Genomic DNA, 22,742 nt, shown 5'->3' on the forward strand with positions numbered 1-22,742 from the left:
AGTATCAGTAATGCTGATTAAGTGGGAGACCTGTCCGGCTCCATGGCTAAATGGTTAGAGTGCTGACCTTTGGTCACAGGAGTTCCGGGTTTGATTACCGGCGGGGTCGGGAATTTTAAGCTTAATTGTTTAATTTCGCTGGCACGGGGGCTGGGTGTATGTGTTGTCTTCATCATAATTTCATCCTCATCACGACGCGCAGGTCGCTTACGGGACCCAAAACAAAAGACCTGCATCTGGCGAGCTGAACTTGTCCTTGGACACTCCCGTCACTAAAAGCCATGCGCCATTTCATTTCAGTGGGAGACCCAATTTGAGGTCAGTTTCTGACGGAGCGCTGACAGATCTAAATATGATACTGGAAGAAGAAGTTATCATTAATGCTGATTAAGTGGGAGACCCATTTTGAGGTCAGAATCTGACGGAGCGCTGACAGACCTGAATAGGAACAAGACACGTGGAAATGATGACACATCTACAGAACTACAGACTGACTTAGAAGAGTCAGGCATGCCGAGTTTATTCCATTACGTGTGCACGATATATGGCACAGGAGTAGTCTCGTCGGATTTTAAAAAGAGCGGCTGGAATTGACCAGATTTCTGGGGATATACTAAAGACAATGTGTTGGGATATAGTACCATATCTGAAGTACTTATTTGATTATTGTTTGGTCGGAGGAGCTATACCGGATGAATGGAGAATTGCTATACTAGCCCCTGTGTATAAAGGAAACGGTGATAGACGTAAAGCCGAAATTACAGGCCAGTAAGTTTGACAAGCATTGTATGTAAGCTTTGGGAAGGCATTCTTTCTGATTATATTAGACATGTTTGTGAAATTAATAACTGGTTCGATAGAAGCAATTCGGTTTTAGGAAAGGTCATTCCACTGAAGCTCAACTTGTAGGATTCCAGCAAGATATAGCAGATATCTTGGATTCTGGAGGTCAAATGGACTGTATCGCGATTGACCTGTCTAGAGCATTTGATAGGGTGGATCATGGGAGACTACTGGCAAAAATGAGTGCAACTGGACTAGACAAAAGAGTGACTGAATGGGTTGCTATATTTCTAGAAAATAGAATTAGAGTAGGTGAAGCTTGATCTGACCCTCTAATAATTAAGAGGGGAATTCCTCAAGGCAGTATTATCGGACCTTTATGTTTTCTTATATATATAAATGATATGAGTAAAGGAGTGGAATCGGAGGTAAAGGCTTTTTGCGGATGATGTTATTCTCTATAGAGTGATAAATAAGTTACAAGATTGTGAGCAACTGCAACGTGACCTCGAAAATGTTGTGAGATGGACAGCAGGCAATGGTATGTTGATAAACGGGGTTAAAAGTCAGGTTGTGAGTTTCACAAATAGGAAAAGTCCTCTCAGTTTTAATTACTGCGTCGATGGGGTGAAAGTTCCTTTTGGGGATCATTGTAACTATCTAGGTGTTAACATAAGGAAAGATCTTCATTGGAGTAATCACATAAATGGGATTGTAAATAAAGGGTAATAAAGGGTACAGATCTCTGCACATGGTTATGAGGGTATTTAGGGGTTGTAGTAAGGATGTAAAGGAGAGTGCATATAATTCCCTGGTAAGACCCCAACTAGAGTATGGTTCCAGTGTATGGGACCCTCAACAGGATTACCTGATTCAAGAACTGGAAAAAATCCAAAGAAAAGCAGCTCGATTTGTTCTGGGTGATTTCCGACAAAAGAGTAGCGTTACAAAGATGTTGCAAAGTTTGGGCTGGGAGGCTTGGGAGAAAGAAGACGAGCTGCTCGACTAAGTGGTATCTTCCGAAATGTCAGCGGAGAGGTGGCGTGGAATGACATTAGTAGACGAATAAGTTTGAGTGGCGTCTTTAAAAGTAGGAAAGATCACAATATGAAGATAAAGTTGGAATTCAAGAGGACAAATTGGGGCAAATATTCATTTATAGGAAGGGGAGTTAGGGATTGGAATAACTTACCAAGGGAGACGTTCAATAAATTTCCAATTTCTTTGAAATCATTTAGGAAAAGGCTAGGAAAACAACAGATAGGGAATCTGCCACCTGGGCGACTGCCCTAAATGCAGATCAGTATTGATTGATTGATTGATTGATTGATTGATTGATTGATTGATTGATTGATTGATTGATTGATTGATTGATTGATTGATTGATTGATTGATTGATTGATTGATTGATTGATTGATTGATTGATTGATTGATTGATTGATTGATGTTTACATTTAATTCAAAGAAAACAGGCCCTAACAAGTGTGGAAACTACCGCACCATTAGTGTAGTATCTCACGCTTGCAAAAATCTTAACACGTAATATTATAAAGAAAGGAGGGAGAATTTCAAGCTGAGTTGAAGAAGATCAGTTTAGCTTCAGAAAAAATGTAGAAACATTTTAAGCAATGTTGACTCTACGTCTGAACTTAGAAGCTAGAATGAAAAAGGACGAGCCCGCGAACGTTGCATACGTAAATCTAGAACAAAAAGCATTCGATAACGTTGATTGGGCCAAGCCATTTCAGATTCTGAAAATGGTATAGATCAGATACCGAGAAAGAAGGATTGCCTGCAATCTGTACAAAAATAAGTCCGCAGTGATTAGTAACAAGGACAATGAGGAAGAAGTAGAAGAATTAATCCTGGAAGAAGTGAGACAGGGGTACAGTTTACTGCCTCTCCTTTACAGTGGTTATACAGAATAGACGGTAAAAGAAATCAAAAATGAATTTGGAAAAGGCATCAGAGTTCAAGGAGATGAAACCCAAAATTTGACATTTTACGATTATATTGTTATTTTATCTGAGTCTGCAGAAGATCTGCAGAAATTTCTGAATGGTATGTGCACAGCCTTGGGGTAGGAGTAGAAGATGAAAATACGAGTAAATAAATTCAAAACAAAAGTAAAATAATACACTTGAAATGATGTAGGAAATATTAGATTAGGAAAAGAAATCTTAAAGGAAGTAAACGCATTTTGTTACTTGGTTAGCAGAATACGTGATGATGGCAGGAGAACGTAAAATGAAGACTAGTGCAAGCAAGGAAGCGCTTTCTTGTGAATAGAAATGAGCTCACTTGAGACATCGGTACACAAATTATAAATATGTTTTAAAAGACTTTCGTCTACAGCGTTGCATTGTCTGGAAGTAAACCATGGACAATAACTAGCTCAGAAGGGGAAAAAATAGTCCCTTTTGAAATATGTTATTACAGAAGAATGCTAAAGGTGAGATGGCTAGTTCGAGTCACGATGAACAGATCTAAATGGTGAGACGAGAGTGATTTTTGGCAATTTGACCAGAATAAAATATAGAATGATAGGACACATTTTAAGATATCCGGGATTTTTTCAGTTAGTTTTTGAGGGGATTGTAGGCGGCAAGAAGGGTAAGGGTGGAGCAAAGCATGAGTATGACAAGCACATTAGACTAGATACACGGAGGGTATCATCAAAACAGTTTATAGACCGACCATCCAAACAATAGCAACATCAATAATAACATCGACATTCTTCTTCTTCCCTTCTTCTTCTTCGTTGTATTGTTATTATTATTATTATTATTATTATTATTATTATTATTAATTATGATAGAATGTTTACCAAATTTATCGGGTACATTTAATGTGCACCGGGCGAGTTGGCCGTGCGGTTACGGGCGCGCAGCTGTGAGCTTGCATACGGGAGAGAGTGGGTTCGAACCCATGGTTGGCAGCCCTGAAGATAGTTTTCGTGATTTCCCATTCTCATACCAGGAAAATGCTGGGGCTGTACCGTAATTAGGCGACGGCCGCTTCTTTCCCACTCCTAGTGCTCTCCTATCCCATTCTCACCATAAGACCTACCTGAGTCGGTGCGACGTACAGAAATTTTTTTTAAAAGTACATTAAATGTGTAACGGACTTAACAATTTTTTACATGCTTATTTTAGAAAATGTTAACCGAAGAGATTCGTGGGAATCAAGTAGATGCCTTCTGAATGAATGGGTATCACATTCTGTCGACCTCTTCTATAGCCAACACAATGTTTCCAGTTTACCTTCTTTACATTGCCGGCCGCGTAGTGTAGGGTCAGCGTGCCTGCCTCCTACTTGGAGGCCTCGGATTCGATTCCCGGACAGGTCAGGGAATGCTACCTTGATCTGAGGGCTGGTTCGAAGTCCACTCACCCTACGTGATTGCAATTGAGGAGTAAGTAAGTAAATCGTCTTTATTCGTGGCGAAGTTAGGACTCGAAACCCTCTCTTACACTTAACCACAACATTTAAAATAATTAACAGACACATATTTTTAAAAACAACAAATCTCTTTTAAAATGACATAGTACTAATAGCAAATATGGAGATAGTAATAAAAGAAATAATTATAGAATATACAGCATAATAATATAAACGTACATGGTAATATTTATAAAACTAACACTAGTAATAATAAAAGAAAGAAACACAGTTAATACCTATAACTAACAAATACATTGCTAATATTTATAAAAATAAGCTCATTCACGCACTCATTCACACTTCACACATCGAACAAGTCAGCTAGAAGTATTCAGCAAGTGATTTCGGCAATCCATCTTAAATCTCCTACGAGAACCCAAATCCCTAATGGTAGCAGGAAGGGCATTCCACTGCCTAGCGGCAGTGACTACAAAGGAGCGTTTATAAGTCCTGGAGTGACTGAGACATATTGTTAAACAGGAGCCAGATCGTGTATCGTGGTTATGATAGGAGGAGATGTAATTAAAGTTTGTTGAGAGATATTTCGGTACACCTGAGTTTAGAGCTCCATGCAGAAGGGACAACATGTGGAGACTACGACGCTCATGACCACCCGAAGCCATGACAACTCCCTATAATAAGGTGAAATGTGAGAATCGTATCGCAGCTTAAATATGAATCGAATTCACGTGTTTAAACTCCGTTCGAGCATCTTGTTACTGTCTTGAGCTATATCCGTAAGTACAGTGTCGGAGTAGTCTAGAATTGGTACGATTAGGGATTTTACCAGTTGTATTTTAAGATGCTTTGGAAATATAGTAGAGTAGCGTTTGAAAGGAAAAAGGGATTTCTGCACTTTAAGGCATGTATTTGTCGCTTGTTCGGTCCAATTTAGTGTTCCAGTCATTATAATACCTAAGTTTCTTACTGACGTAGAGTTGGGCACGACAGTATTTTTTAAAATAATTGGGGGTACATGTCTAATTTTCAACAAGTTAAGGTTTCGTTTGGTACTACATACTATAGTCTGAGTTTTGGTAGGATTTATTAACAAGCTGTTAGTTTTGGCATAGTCATTCAGTCGTCGTAAGTCAAAATTTACTCTGTCAATGGCTACATCTATGTCTTTTGGATATGAGTGATAATAAATCTGAAGATCATCTACATAGATATGGTACTTGCTATATTTCAATGCGTCCCCTATGTCGTTCACACTAACAACAAATATAAGTGGTCCCAAAACCGACCCCTGCGGGACACCTGTTGACTTGTTATGCCATTCTGAGTACATTGTTCCCACACATACTCGTTTCCGACGGTCATTGAGGTAGGAGCTAAAAGACTTAAGAGATGTCCCATTAAAGTTGAGACTACGGAGTTTCAGCAGTAGTAACGCAGGGCTAACTGTGTCATAGGCGCTGCTTAGATCTAGTAGTGTTGCTACAGTCACATGTCGCTGGTCTATTGCATGTCTGATATCGTCCGTAACTCGCAGTCGGTAATATGTCCTTTTTTAAAGCCGGATTGAAAAGGGTCAAGGAGGGAATTCTGTGTCAGGTATACAGTGATTTGTTGAGCTATCTGATTATGATACAGTTGCCCCGGTCTAGAAAGCCAAGAATAATGGCCGAGGGGATTCATCATGCCGAACACACGACATTTCAATATCTGCAGCCCTTCGGGATTAGCAGCGGTTGCTTGGTATCCATGACCCTTCCAGACTGTTGTGCCATGGGGTTCTGTTTTGTATGCATACATTTCTTTTTCGTTTACCGTATATTTATAATAATTGGGAAATTCATCTCATTTTACTCATAACGTACAATGAGACACACTAAAATATTTATTACCGAAAAGTTTCGAACCGTATAACCTGTGTGAGAGTTGCGTACTCTACCCACTACTATACAGCATTATACACGCCGTCAAGCGTAATCTCTGTGTAATAGATTAATTAAAAGTACCATGCACCATTTAAATAGTTATTTACACAATTATTGCAGGTGGAATTAACAATTCAAATTGTCATGGTAGAATGTAGATGATTTCACAACTGAAGTTCTCCTGTGTAACAAACGTACAGTTTCCGGTGGCAACTTGTGGAAATTAATTATTGTCTGATTTATGGATACATACGTTTGAAGTGTTTAAAGTGATAATAATTCATGGATTTATTTAATTTTACTTAGAATGTAGAAGGTAGAGGGGAATAATAAAATACTAATAATAATCTAATGATAATAATAATAATAATAATAATAATAATAATAATAATAATAATAATAATAATAATAATAAGACGCCGTTTGAGTCACGTAACTGTGAGAGTGCATTCGAGGTATGGTGAGTTGGAATCCCACCGTCGGCAGCCTTAAAAATGTTTTTTCATGGTTACATAATTTCACACCAGACACCTTAATTAATGCCACCTTGCCACCGAAAAGCTTCGACGTGTTAGTGCGAGATTAAACCACTAGTAAATAAATAAATAAATAAATAAATAAATACTGTAAATAAAAATAAATTAAATAAGAAAAAGAAGGAAAGTAAACTCGTTTCCTCATTCCGAGGTGGTGAAGCTCTTTTCAGTCACACCCCGAATGTAAGTGAGTTACATGTACCATTTTCACCACATACCATAAAAGAAAAAAATAACTGGAGAGAGAAGTTCGTGTTAAGTAGTTAGTTTTCTGAGGTAAATTTCAGAAATATTTTCGTTTTAGCAGAGGTCAGTGGGATGAACTTCAAAATGTAACTGAACTTGCTATGAAAGGATGGTGATGACGATCCTATGGAAGCATTAAGTGACAACAATTTGCTGTACGTCGCACCGACACAGAGACGAGAGTATAGGAAAGGGCCAGAAATGGGAAGGAAGTGGCCGTGGCCTTAATTAAGGTACAGCCCCAGCTTGGTGTGAAACGGAGAGACCACGGAAATTCATCCTTGGTTTTGCCGACAGAGACAGTTCAAACCCACTATCTCCCGAATGCTAGCTCACAGCTGTACGACCATAACCGCTCGGCCATTAAATGACAATTAATTGCTTCTACTGGTGGGAAATAGAAAAAGGCATTCCAACTAAGCATTTCTGTTTTAATTCAGCTGCAGGGTTTGTTTCCCTGGCAACAATGCTCTTTTCAAAGAACACAGAATTGATGCATTTCGTAACTAAGATAAAAACTCATTGCAACAATCAGTGCAATGCACAAATTTGTGAAGTTAATTCATTCCTAATGCGTTTGACAACTTCGGAGTAAACGAATCGTATCCCACGTGGATAACTTCATTCATTAGTTATATGTATCATTGTTAAATAGAAGTTTAGTCCGGTGCGAACAAAATTAAATATTTTTCGATTTCGATTTTCCAATCTTACCTTGGAAATGAGCATAGCATTTCTTATTAATGCATAGCCATAATATGACTACGCTTGGTGATTATTTACTACGCGCTACTGTTTATCATTTCCACAAAATATCGAAAACATCTTGCTGGAAGCCAATCACTCGAGCAAATGGACAGCTGCACGGAGTATGAGTCATCAGCGCAACTCTACCGGGCAAAGTTGCGTGACGAGAGATGGAAAGCTGCGACAGATATCCATCAGTGCAACTCTATAATTCCAATCGGAAATACTCAAGCTATCGAATAAGAAAAATCAAAACAAATTAGATTACTGCCTGATGATGATGACACAAGCCCTAGAATTAGTAAATGATAATCTTGAGGTATGCCTTTGCTGGCGATAAGTTATGTAGTGTTCACATTGCACTACCGGTATATCTTCTGGTACGGACTAGAGCCATTTGTTACTTTAAATGACCTGTCTCAGTCTTATCCTTGGCTTTGACAATATGAAAATGACCGAGGTATGAGCGATATTAGTAATACCATTCCTTATGCAGCCAGTCCCTGTTATGAATGGTGTGGAAATGTCGCTCATAGGGTCGGTTGGTGCTTGCATTTCAGTGGGCTTGGCAGATTGCTATGTAATAGCAACTTCTGGCTGGGTGAGGAAAGCAAAGGGGAACTACCTCACTCCTCATTTCCTAGTATGCCTCTTCAGTGAAGCCTAGGCTGTCTATGACAGCTGTTGGCGGAGCTGTGGAGGATCAAACCAGCCTTCGGGCTGAATACACATCATACACAATCTAGAGGTAGCAGTGGATCCACCGTCCGCGAGAGAAACATTGTAGCGAGCGGATGAGCGTGTTGAAATCTCCGCTGTTTGGCGAGAAGCTCTCTCCGATGTATTCAACAATGTAACAGAGGACTTTTAAAACTGTGTGTATATTGCTATGGGTTTGAATTCTTACCTGTAAACATTCTCAGGTGCTACAGTATATTTATGATGCTTATATCCGGTAGAGAGAAACCCACAAACTTAAATACAGGAGAAAAGCGATGTAAAATAGGACGTAATTTAGTTGCAGTTAAGTAACATAAAATCATTTTACCCTTCATGTTAAGTCTTCAAACAACATACTTTTAGATTGGGGGTACGTATATTTAGCTACATTTTGTGTACATGGCCAGGACTTCCGGCATACTTGCGTCCAATGACAGAAAACATTCTCTCTCGTACGAAGCGAATGAACGAGTTTTTAGACCTATCGCGTTGGCAAGATTTTGGGGCAAAAGTAGACAAAATATTGTCATCACTGTTTTTTGTAGATGTGATTAAAAGTGGGAATATGACTCTCGGCTGTGGTTTCAGTCCATTATGGAGTTTTTATCTAGCTTTTCCTGAAATGTTTGATTTGATTTAAAATGTTAAGTTGTAAAATGACTTCCTTTAATGGAAAAGGAAAGTGGTAAATCGTATGTTTGAAGGCAACTGAAAAATTATTTACTATAATTTATTGTGTCTGTATGTAGTCCCATGTGACATTTGAAGGGAAAGTAAAATGTTAATCAAACTAAAGGACTCAGATGTTCACATGGTGCTCCGCAACTAGTTATTATTATTATTATTATTATTATTATTATTATTATTATTATTATTATTATTATTATTATTATTATTATTATACAATCTTCCTGTAACAGCTGCAGGTTGCCCAAAGACAAAGAGTACCTTAACAACAATAATGGATGTGTATGAAGAGATAATAACAAACTGTATGGGCCTATACAGAAAATATATTCACCGAGCTCGATAGTTGCAGTCGCTTAATTGCGGCCAGTATCCAGTATTCAGTAGATAGTGGGTTCGCATCCCATTGTCGGCAGCGCTGAAGATGTTTTTCCGTGGTCTCTCATTTTCACACCAGGCAAATGCTGGGGCTGTACCTCAATTAATAATAATAATAATAATGTTATTTGTTTTACGTCCCACTAACTACTTTTTAAGGTCTTCGGAGACGCCGAGGTGCCGGAATTTAGTCCCGCAGGAGTTCCTTTACGTGCCAGTAAATCTACCGACACGGGGCTGTCGTATTTGAGCACCTTCAAATACCACCGGATTGAGCCAGGATCGAACCTGCCAAGTTGGGGTTATGTACCTCAATTAAGGCCACGGTCGCTTCATTCGCACTCCTAGCTCGGTCCAGTCCCATCGTCGCCATATGACCTGTCTGTGTCGGTGCGACGTAAAGCAACTCGCAAAATAGCTGTTACTATTATAAACACACGAACAGTAAAAAAAAAAAATTAAAAATGCAGCCCTGTGTACATTTCCAGACTATCATGCACCTCAGTGGCATTACAAGGAAGGGAAAGAAAGATATGTAATTTAATCCATCTGGTTAATCTCTAAAAACTGAATATTCTTGACTATGGTCAACCAGTTACATTATACCCGTCAATATAATCAGTACTGTATACGGCTCCGTACCTAAATGGTTGGTCCAGAGAGCCCCGGGTTCGATTCCCGGCCGGGTCAGGGATTTTAACTTTCACTGGTTAATTCCGATGGCTCGGGAACTGGGTGTGTGTGCCGTCTTCATCACTAGAATTAATCATTGGTAGGGCCCCATCCTCATAGACGCGCAGGTCGCCTACATTCGAAAGACCTACACCAGTCCTCTTTGGAGGCCACACGCCATTCATTATTATCAGTACTGTAAAAACTATGTTGAGAAATAACATTACCTTCTGATGATGATGAAGAGTAACTGTGTATCAAACTATTGGTCACGAAACAAAATTGTCGTTAGCCTTCTTCTAAATTTGGGATCGTGTAGATGAAAATTGCTAAATATATTGTTTATACTTAATTCTCTTCGACGTATGGCCTCCTGTGGGGCTCTGGCTCAGGTCTTTTTAGTTGACGACCATGGGCGACTTGCTCCTTTGCGAGGATGGGGCTCTACCTAGGATGTAATCTTACCTTGAAGACAGCAAAACCACCCAGCGTCCCATCCAGACTAACTAACCCAAGGATGTTAAAATCCTTTGTTGTTGTTTGAGTCATCAGTCCATAGACTGGTTTCATGCAGCTCTCCATGCCACCCTATCTTGTGCTAACCTTTTCATTTCTACGTAACTATTGCATCCTACATCTGCTCTAATCTGCTTGTCATATTCATGCCATGGTCTACCCTTACCGTTCTTACCACCTATACTTCCTTCAAAAACCAACTGAACAAGTCCTGGGTGTCTTAAGATGTGTCCTATCATTCCATCTCTTCTTCTCGTCAAATTTAGCCAAATCGATCTCCTCTCACCAATTCGATTCAGTATCTCTTCATTCGTGATTCGATCTATCCACATTTCTGTAACACCACATTTCAAAAGCTTCTATTCTCTTTCTTTCTGAGCTAGTTATCGTCCATGTTTCACTTCCATACAATGCCACGCTCCACACGAAAGTCTTCAAAAACATCATCCTTTATCCGAACTGAAATCAAACCCGGGACACTGTGGACCAAACGCAAGCATGCTAACTAATTAGCCATGAAGCCAGGCTTTGTAATAAGCGAAAATGTGATGTTAATGGTGATAATGATGATGATGATTGTCGTTTAAAGGGGCCTAACATCTGGGTCATCGGCCCCTAAAATGTTATACTGAATATGCATGAAATTGTAGAGGTGACGAGGGACATGAAACCACATAATTTCACTTTAGGAACAGGAACAGAATAGGAAGATTGTACAGTATTATATTTCATTAATAACACCTCAATTGCGCAAACGTTCATTTATAATAATAATAATAATAATAATAATAATAATAATAATAATAATAATAATAATAACAATAATAATAATTGTTTCTCGTCCTATTCATTTCCTTTAAAGTTTTGGGAAATGTCGGGGTTGGGGATTTAGTTTTGGAGGAGTTCAATTGTTAATTTACGTGCCGATAAATCTACTTACACTAGACTGGCCTATTGAGCAGCATTAAATATCAGCGAACTCGGGTTCGAAACCCGCCAATTTTATCAATCAATCAATACCGATCTGCATTTAGGGCAGTCGCCCAAGTGGCATATACCCTATCTGTTGTTTTCCTAGCCACTTTCTCAAATCATTTTCTTAAATAATTTTCCTCCCTATAAACGAAAATTTGCCCCAATTTGTCCTCTTGAATTCAAACTTTATCTTCATATTGTGATCTTTCATACTTTTAAAGACACCGCTCAAACTTACTCGTTTACTAGTGTCATTCAACTCCATCTCTCCGCTGACAGCTGGGAACATACCACTTAGTCGAGCAGCACGTCTTCTTTCGCTCAAGTCTTCCCAGCCCAAACTTTACAACATTTTTGTAACGCTATTCGTCTGTCGGAACTCGTTGGCTGAATGGTCAGCGTACTAGCCATCGGTTCAGAGGGTCCCGGGTTCGATTCGCGGCCGGGTCGGGGACTTAAATCGCTTCGGATTCATTCTTCTGCCTATATATTAAGAAAAGTAGACTTATGATATCGTTATTGATTCTGATAAGGAACAACTTGATCAATAAACCTGTCTACATTGTGGGTGTGAATCTCTGATGTCTTTCCAAGTATATGTATAGTACGCGCACCTTTTAGCGATACATGGACACCCTAGTGCTGAATCGGTCGACCTCGGGTATCTTCGAGATTCGTATTGGCAACCTTTGAAACACAAACTATGAATCGCTTATGCATCGCTGTGCGACATCTGGCGTACACTTTACGTACTAGTACTGTTGTTGTTTACACAGCAAAGCCAAACAATAGAATTCGTGCTAGGAACAAGATTCGCATCGAAAAATGTTATATAAAGTTACATAATGTGTGTATGACATAGTTTTTGCCTTAGGATAATAAAGGTTTCGAAAATTCATATCGATCGATCATATTATCGATTCAATTCAGATTTCATTTCCATTCAGTTGGCCGTATTACCGGAACCGGGAGAGCTCCCTCCTTACTCCTCACCCCGTACAAGGAAATATCGCTAAAAGGTGCGCGGACTATACGTCTTTCAGAATTCAGTCTGCAAGCCTTCGTAAATTCTCTAAACTAACTAGTTCTGTGGTCTTGTTTAGTTCCACACCTCTTATTATTCACCAAAAATAGTGCCTAACCATCGCTTTCTTTCTCTCTCTCTCTCTCTCTCTCTCTCTCTCTCTCTCTCTTTCTCTCTCTACTTCTCTTACACTAGATGGCCGGGTCCATTATTCACCTAGTTACCCTATCTTCCTCCATTCGCCTCACATGACCTCACCAACGTAGACGGTTTATTTGTGCAACTTCATCCAACGAGAATATTCCTAACATAACCTTTAGTTTCGCATTCCGAGTACCCTCCAACCATTGTTCACATTTCTTTGTAACATCAATCATTCTTGCTACTGTCACGTCCATTACTTCCAACTTCTAAATAAGACATCCTGAGTCCATCTAGCTTTCACTCCCTTACAGCAAAGTGGGTCTGAAAAGAGACTGGTTTAAATATAGTTTCGTTCAAGAAATAATTTCTTTCTTGCGGAATACCGTACATGTATTTCAAATAATTAGAGCAATTGATTGGGGAGGAAGAGATCGTTGCATTTATGTCAATAACCATTTTGGCATTCGCCAGGAACTGTAAATCACAGAAGACCATTCTCAGGACAGGCGACGGTGGGACCAGCTCACCGCCTCCCGAATGCATAGCTGTACAGCTACGGCAAAGCAGTGGCCACAGTTTGCCGAAGCTAATCTGCTCGGTTCAGGAACTGAAATGGAGAAACTTTGAAAAATATTAACCCACACCCTACCTCGGTTGCATTCTTGAGTCCTAGCGAACCCGTTAAAGAAAATTGTACTAGCATTAAATTTCTTCACGAATCCATATGTTTACCGTTAAAAGCCGGATAACTGAAAGGCATGTTGCAAATTATTCAAACTCTCTAATCCAAACGTTTCTGAATAAGAAATTTCTCCCCGCACCAATTCAGCTCAGGGAATGACTACCAGCGCTTTCTCTGGTCAACACGTGGGAACCTATTGCTCGCAACTTCTCGATACCGCCGCGTGACTACGCTAGCATCCTACAGCAGCCAACTGATTTCTACCCGCTTTGGTGCGCACTACACCTAGCCCACTAGCTGTAATAGCTTAGGTGCGGGTAGTATCCGCAAATCGGGAGAGAGTAGGTTCAAACCCCACTGTCGGCAGCCCTCAACATGGTTTTCTGTGGTTTTTCTATTTTTACAGCGGGCAAATGCTAGAGCTGTACCTTAATTAAGGCTTCCTTCCCAGGCCTACCCCTTTCCTATTTCCTCGTCGCCATAAGAATTATCCATGTCGGTGCGACGTAAAGCGACTTGAAAAAAAATCAAACTACCACTGTGTGCGAGAAGTTAGGTTATTTAGAATGAAGCACAGAATGCCCCAATTTCAGAGTAAACAAAATAAGTTGAAACTGAATAATTGTTGTCTTTCTTTCTTTCTTAATCTGCTTACCCTCCAGGGTTTGTTTTTCCCTCGGACTCAGAGAGGGATCCCACCTCTAGCGCCTCAAGGGCAGTGTCCTGGAGCTTCAGACTCTGGGTTGGGGGATACAACTGGGGAGGATGACCAGTACCTCGCCCAGGCGGCCTCACATGCTATGCTGAACAGGGGCCTTGGTGGGGGATGGAAAGATTGGAGGGGATAGACAAGGAAGAGGGAAGTAAGCGGCCGTGGCCTTAAGTTAGGTACCATCCCGGCATTTGCCTGGAAGAGAAGTGGGAAACCACGGAAAACCACTTCCAGAATGGCTGAGGTGGGAATCGGACCCACCTCTACTCAGTTGACCTCCCGAGGCTGAGTGGACCCCGTTCCAGCCCTCGTACCACTTTTCAAATTTCGTGGCAGAGCCGGGATTCGTACCCGGGCCTCCGAGGGTGGCAGCTAATCACACTAACCACTACACCACAGAGGCGGACAATAATTGTTGTCAGTAATGAAAATCGTTTCCCGTGCAAAAGTATGTATTATGAAGACATGGATGGAAGAAGGGCTTAAGTCAGGTTGTGTCGTTATTCGGTAAATTGCATATATACATTCCTTGGTGGCTGTTCTAGATACTACCTAAATGGCTTCTCGGTAGTGTCAATAGATGGCGTGTGATGTGCTATATTGAGTTGCGCCGTTCTTCCAAATATTGCTCGTGCCCGACTTAAAATACACTCCAATGCTGACTTACGGCGAGCCAGCACTCATCACTCATCAGAAGCGAATCGGCTAACGCAGGAGTAATGTCGGGAGGAGAAACATCTGATATTTCAGCAGATGACAGTGAATATATACCAAGTGAAACCTCAGATGATTCGGATACCAAATCCTTACAATCCGAATATTCTGCCGTTCTCAGCCCAGTGTCATTTGCAACATCACAAACAAAAGCATTTTAGTTTTCAATTCAAAAGTATGTCATATTATGTTACTCTCCTGAAGGAACTGTATCAGGAAGCCAGACTTATAATATTACGTTTCATGACAAATTTCAGTTATTGAAGGATATAAAGTCTGTAGATACTTTGGATAGTATCCCAGTCCCTCATGTAGGTATTGAAGCCGGGAAATTAAAAGATGTTAAAGATTTAGTAAGCTTTATATGCGCAGATGCACGTGCATGGTTTGAAAATATTTTCCGGGGAGCTGAATCTGTGGGAGTAGGAAATTCTCGATATAGTGGCTCCCCTAATAACATGTTGTGACCTGTCAAATGTTCTAACCTGTAAAAGTTGTCTACATGCTTCCAACAATGTAAATAACATTAATTTTCAATGAAAATGTTTCTTGAAATTGGAATAAGGGCGTAACTCCAAAATACAAAATAGACAACAAACCACAAAATTTATAAATATTTTTGATGTACATATTATGAAATAATCAAGAATATAGTTATGTATAATATCCCAGAATTCTGTATTTCTGAGAGAAGTGTTTGATGTTATAATTCTTTAAACTCATTTATCTCGAAAGTGTGTTTTTTGAGTTGCGCCCTTCTTCCATCCATGTCTTCATTTGCCCCCTAGAAATAAAGGAAGGTGGCATTAATAAAGTTATTGGTTTTATGACTTACCGACTACTTTCACGGCTTTTGAGATGTTGAATTGACAAAATTTCGTCCCATATTCCTATTACGTGCACTGTTAATCTACATACACGAGGCTAGCCTGTGCGACCATCTTCAAATAGAACCAGACTGAGACAGCATCGAATCCCAACAGAAGAACTAGAGCCGGGCTGAGTTGCTCAGACGGTTGAGGCGCTGGCCTTCTGACCTCAACTTGGCAGGTTCGATCCTGGCTCAGTCCGCTGGTATTTGAAAGTGCTCAAATACGTCAGCATCGTGTCTGTAGATTTGCTGGCACGTAAAGAAATTTCTGCAGAACTAAATTCCGGCATCTCGGCGTCTCCGGAAACCGTAAAAGTAGCTAAAGGGACCTAAAGCCAATAACATTACTATACATTATCATTATAGACCGTTATGCCTTTCAGCGTTCAGTCTGTAACCCTCTGTGAATTTACGAACCGTCGCCACAATCCTCTATTTGCAACTAGTGCTGTTCTGTACCTCTTATTCTTAATTCGTTAGAAACTGAGTCTAACCATCGTTGTCTTGTCTCCCTCTACTTCTCTTACATTCCGTATGAGAGTCCTTTGTATTCCCAGGTAACCTATCTCCTGCATTCGCCTCACATGACCCCATCACCGAAGCCGGCTTATGCGTACAGCTTCATCCATCGAGTTCATTCCTATCTTAACCTTTATCTCCTCATTCCGAGTACCCTCCTACCATTATTCCCATCTGTTTATACCAGCAATCATTCTCGCTAGTTTCATGTCTGTTACTTCTATTTTATGAATGAGATACCCTGAGTCAACCCGGCTTTTGCTCCCGTAAAGCAAAGATGTTCTGAAAAGAGACCGATAATAATAATAATAATAATAATAATAATAATAATAATAATAATAATAATAATAATAATAATAATAATAATATATTATATATATATATATATTCCCATCTGTTTATACCAGCAATCATTCTCGCTAGTTTCATGTCTGTTACTTCTATTTTATGAATGAGATACCCTGAGTCAACCCGGCTTTCGCTCCCGTAAAGCAAAGATGTTCTGAAAAGAGACTGATAATAATAATAATAATAATAATAATAATAATAATAATAATAATAATAATAATAATATTATTATTATTATTATATATATATATATATATATATATATTCCCATCTGTTTATACCAGCAATCATTCTCGCTAGTTTCATGTCTGTTACTTCTGTTTCATGAATGAGATACCCTGAGTCAACCCGGCTTTCGCTCCCGTAAAGCAAAGATATATTATTATTATTATTATTATTATTATTATTATTATTATTATTATTATTATTGTTTTTATTGTTATTATTATTATTATTATTATTATTATTATTATTATTATTATTATTATTATTATTATTATTATTATTATTATTATTATTATTGCCTCCGTGGCTCAGACGGCAGCGCGTCGGCCTCTCACCGCAGGATACCGTGGTTCAAATCGCGGTCACTCCATGTGAGATTTGTGCTGGACAAAGCGGAGGCGGGACAGGTTTTTCTCCGGGTACTCCGGTTTTCCCTGTCATCTTTCATTCCAGCAACACTCTCCATTCTCATTTCATAGCATCTATCACTCATTAATATAAATCACTTTGGGAGTGGAGACCCCATCGTAATAACAGCCTCTATATGATGCATTCATTACATCCCTGACCCAGTCAAAGACTGGAAAACAGGTTGTAGGTTTTCATTCATTCATTCATTCATTCATTTATTATTATTATTATTATTATTATTATTATTATTATTATTATTATTATTATTATTATTATTATTATTATTATTATTATTATAGAAGAACCAGAAGGCCAGTACTCCACACCTGAGCCGCATAGCCGGATTGCCCACAGTTACTGGAGTGTCCCATGATCAACGTGACAAAGTTGGCCTTCTTTACGAATCCGCTGCCTATCGTATTTTTTTAATATCTGGATGGTGTCAGCATATTTAGAACTTGGAAGGAATATTCATATACCATGCTTTCATATAACTGCATATAATTTCCTGAAAACAGCTGTTCCTCTTCACCTATCATTCCAAGGTATGTAATAAATTTCGCTGAGTACAACCATAAATTGCCACGGAATACAGGTGAGGCATAACTGACTTTTACCATTTTTATTTATTTATTTATATAGGGTCGCATCATCACAGCTCCGAATTACGAAGATCTGTAATATGTACAGTACTAGGTAGTAACTAAAATTATAAATATATTTACAAAGGATACAAATTAACTATACAATGGTAGGTCTATATACTACATATTTACATAAACAACGACAAGGGAAAGTTAAATTCGCTTAAATATGAAAATAGGAGGAAGGACAGGACAGAGCCAGGTGGATATTTTTTTACAAATTTCTTTATGTCGCACCGACATGGATAAGTCTTATGGCGACCACGAAATAGGAAAGGGCTTGGAGTGGAAAGGAAGCATTAATTATCGTACAGCCTGCTGTGAATATGGGAAGCTCTTCAGGGCTGCCGACATTGGGGTTCCAACCCACAATCTCCTAAATACAAAGTGACAGCTACGTGACCCAAACCGCGTAGCTACTCGCTTGGTAATCGGAAAGAAGGAATGAGGCTAACATATGTGAGAAATATCATGACAGACATAAGGATATAATAAAAATATATCTAGGTTCCTGTTCAGAGATAAGGTATTATACATTGCAGGAACACAAACAGTGTTTGAACCTTTGTTTAAGAGGAAGGCGCAAGTAGGGAATATGGTAGAGGGTCTCGATTCTGGTCGTGGAGGGAGGAGAAAGAAATTAGTGCCATTACTTGCTTGGTATATGAATTTTAGGTCGGCTGCTTTCCTCCGAGTAGAAAGAGTCTGAGGGTTAATTTTCCAAGCAATTGGTAACGTAAATGCAAGGCAACACTTCTAGCCCACGATAAGAGGAGAATGCCAAGCCAAATGTTCCAGATTTGTTTTATCTTCTTTACAGGAAATGTGGTTTGTATGTTTACTCGACCTCTCAAAAGCCGTGAAGGATAGTTTTGGGTCATAAAACCTTTATTTCTAGTGCACAGGTATAGACTTTTGTACGGGATAAGATATGTGTTTCTGACAACAATTACACTGACATGCATTTATAATTGTTTTTCTGCTACAAGGGAAATATTACTGATTCTTGGTAACTGAGGTGACCTGAATCAATATGTGTTCAGATTTTATGTCTCACGTCATTTTTTTTGTAATTTTGAATGAAAATCGATAAACCATCAAAATTGGAAAAGTTCATATTTTTTAAATTTCAAGATAGACACCAAACCAATGCTCACTACAATAATGCAGGTCTATATGTCTACTAGTTCAGCGGATGAGGAAATCGGAAGAATGTGTGAAGAGATAGAAGATTTAATACAATATGTAAAAGTGGCGAGAATCTAATTGTGATGGGAGACTAGAATGAAATGGTAGGCCAAGGAGGAGAAGGTTATGCAGTAGGAGAATTCGCATTGGGACAAAGGAACGAAAGAGAAGGTTGGCTGGTTGAATTCAGCACCAATCACAGTTTAGTCATTGCTAATACTTGGTTCAAACACCACAAACGACGGCTGTACACATGGACGAGACCTGGAGACACTGGAATGTAGCAAATAGACTTCATTATGATTAGGCAGAGATTCAGAAACCACGTGTTGGATTGTAAAACTTTCCCAAGAGCAGACGTGAGCTCTGATCACAACTCGTTGGTCATGAAAAACCATCTGAAGTTGAAGAAATTGAAGATGGGGAAGATCCAGTGAGATGGGATCTAGACAAATTGAAAGAAAAAAGTGTGAAGTATTGTTTCAATGAACATGTTGCACAACGACTAAATGGAAAGGCTGAAAGAAACACACTAGAAAAGGAATTAACAGTCATGAAAAATGAGGTCAGTAGGGTTGAGGAAGTGATGTTGGGAAGAAAGAAAAGATCAACTAAGAATCAATGGATACCCGGATAGGAAATGCTTTAGGAGAATCCAGCATGGCGAGGTTATTTCATTTATTGTGCAAGATGTATGAGACAGGAAAAGTGCCATCCGATTGTCGGCAGAATGTTGTTATACCTATTCCCAAGAAATCCGGTGTTGACAAGTGTGAAAACTAAAGCACCATTAGTTTAGTACCTCACGCCTGCAAAATTCTAACACGTATTATTTACAGAAGAATGGCAAGGCAAGCGGAAACTGAGTTGGGATAAGATCAATTTGGCTTCAGAGAAATGTAATGACAAGTGAAGCAATCCTAAATTTAGGTCTGATCTTAGATGAATGAATTAAGAAGGGCAAGCCCACATATATGGTGTTCGTAGATCTAGAACAGGCATTTGATAACGTTGACTGGACCAAGCTATTTGAGATTTTGTAGGTGATCGGTATCAGGTACCGAGAAAGAAGAATTATCTATAATCTATTCAAAAATCAGTTGCAGTGATGAGAATCGAGGGCTATGAAAAAGAAGCAGCAATTCGGAAAGGGGTGAGGCAAGGCTGCAGTTTGACTCCCCTCCTTTTCAATGTTTATACGAGGGTTGGGGCAAAAGTCATGGCAACTATTTTTTTTAAGATACCAGTCCGTTTGGGAAATGTGACATATACAGACGAAAGGACAAGTGTTAACTTCATGTGTGGACAATGAATAGCACTGAAATATCGTAACACACTAATTTATTATGGTAATATACAGGTCAATATGGCCTTCCCAGTGCAAAAGAATGCCAACACAGTACACATAAAGTTGACATGACAAACCTGGGCCTAAATACCCTCAAAGTAGTCCCCTGCTACTGTGACCACACGCTGCCAAAGATGTGGGAGGCGCTGAATACAATCTGCTTCAGCATTTGGCGCACCATGTGTGAATCGGGTCACCTGTTAGCGCACAGCAGTAGCAATGTCCTCTCGTGCTGCAAACCGCCTACCAGGTAGTGGTTCCTTAATCTTTCGAATGAGATCAAAGTCACAGGGCGAAATGTCGGGAGAGTACGGTGGGTGCTTCTATTCTTCCCATCCCCAACGTCGCAATAGCTGCCCTACACACTCTGGCTTTATCTGGTTTTTCATTGTCGTGCAGGGTTATTGCACTGTCCACAAGACCCGGACATTTCTCCCGAACGTCACGTCGTACCTGTCGCACCAGGAAGTCCCTGTAGTACAGTGCGGTCACTGTTCTGCCATGTGGAACAAAGTGACAAACAATGACACCCCTGACGTCATACGTGACGATCACCATAAATTTGACTCGGGAAGGATTCTGACGGACCTTCTGTCTCCTTGGTGATCCAGCATGTCGCCACTTCCCGGACTGACGTTTCAGTTCTGGTTCGTATGCCCTGGCCCAAAATTCGTCGATGGCGATTATTCGTGACAAGAATTGATCTCCGTTCTGTTGCCAGCGTGCAAGGTGGTCGGAGCATATTGCATAGCGCATCCACCTTTGAACTTCCGCCAGTGCATGCAGTACCCACCGCGATGCGATTTTGAGCAGTTGCAGCTCATTACGCAATATCCTGTGGACGGTGCGTATCTCGATACCACTTGCCCTCTCTTACTCCAGTAGCGTCCATCGTCCGTCTTCATCCAGGACCTGCTCGATGACGGCACGTGCCACGTCGGTCCGCACACTGACAGGTCGTCCCGAACGCTGCTCATCACTGGTTGACACACGACCTTTCTGAAACTTTCTTACCCACCGTGCTACTGTACGGTACGGTAGGGCATTATTCCCAAGGGCTTACACTGATTCACAGTGATATTCTATCGCATTTATCCCTCGGAGAACGGCTATTTTGATGGAAGAGCGCTGCTCAACACGGGTTACTTCCATCTCGCACGATACTCACCAACTGACTGATTTCACAGCCCTCGCTGCGTTACTACTCCTACTAGCTATCACAGAGCCATCTGTTGTTCTGCATTCACACTATGCCTGCAAAACTTCCACACGACACGTATACGTTTATGATCCTTTCACATATCTACAAGAAAAAAAAAGTTGCCATGACTTTTGCCCCAATCCTCGTATACAACAGACAGTAAAGGAGATAAAAGGGGAATTTGGAAAGGGAATACAATACAATACAATACAATACAATACAATACAAGGAGAGGTAATCAAAACCCTGAGATTTGCCGATGATATTGTTATTTCATCTGAGACTGCAGAAGATCTGGAGAAGTTGCAGAATTATATGGACGGAGTCTTGAGTGAGGAGTACAAGATGAAAGTGAATTAGTCCAAAATAAAAGTAATGGAGTGCAGTCGCAGGAAGTCAGGTGATGCTGAAAATATTCGATTAGGAAATGAAGTCTCAAGGGAAGTAGATGAATATTGTTACTTGAGTAGTAAAATAACTAACTATGGCAGATGGTTCATGCTTCACATGACCGTACTCGCAGTTTGATGACCAATTTATATTCACACTTTTTAAATCTCGGTACCTCTTTCTTTTGATCAACTTCGTTATTTATTGATGTTAATCGTACATTGAACTTGCTCCTAATTCGAGTAGCTCTTCAATCTGGAGGAGTGTGGCGTGTGTTCATGTCACGGGTTTAATGAAAACTATTTTCTGTGATTTCTTGACGGGTAATGCTGACCCTGTGTTCATTAATTCCTAATTTTCTTATTGGCTACTATCACCTGGACATTTTGTTCACGTCATCGGCAACTTTCAAGCTGATTGGTACCGATGATGTTAACTTTCGCCGCTGTCTTCCCTTTGATTGGTTATTCTTTTTCATTTGTTATTTAATCATTTCTAAATTATTTATTAAATGGTATTACTAATATTCCTTTAGGAGCATTTTTCGTATTTTTCTGTATTTTTTGTATTGTGTTATTATTCTCTGTAGTAATTAATTGTTAGTTTTCCAGCACTATTTTTCACCTTCCGCCTCGAGAACATTCCATCCCTCTACATAATGCTAGCTTTCATTCAGCGATCAGAAGGTCATCCACTCGCCAGCACAACTTGGGCTCTCGTTGCAGCTTTGAGC

The sequence above is a fragment of the Anabrus simplex genome, chromosome 2, assembly GCF_040414725.1.
Source record: "Anabrus simplex isolate iqAnaSimp1 chromosome 2, ASM4041472v1, whole genome shotgun sequence".
NCBI classification, from domain to species: Eukaryota; Metazoa; Arthropoda; class Insecta; order Orthoptera; family Tettigoniidae; genus Anabrus; species Anabrus simplex.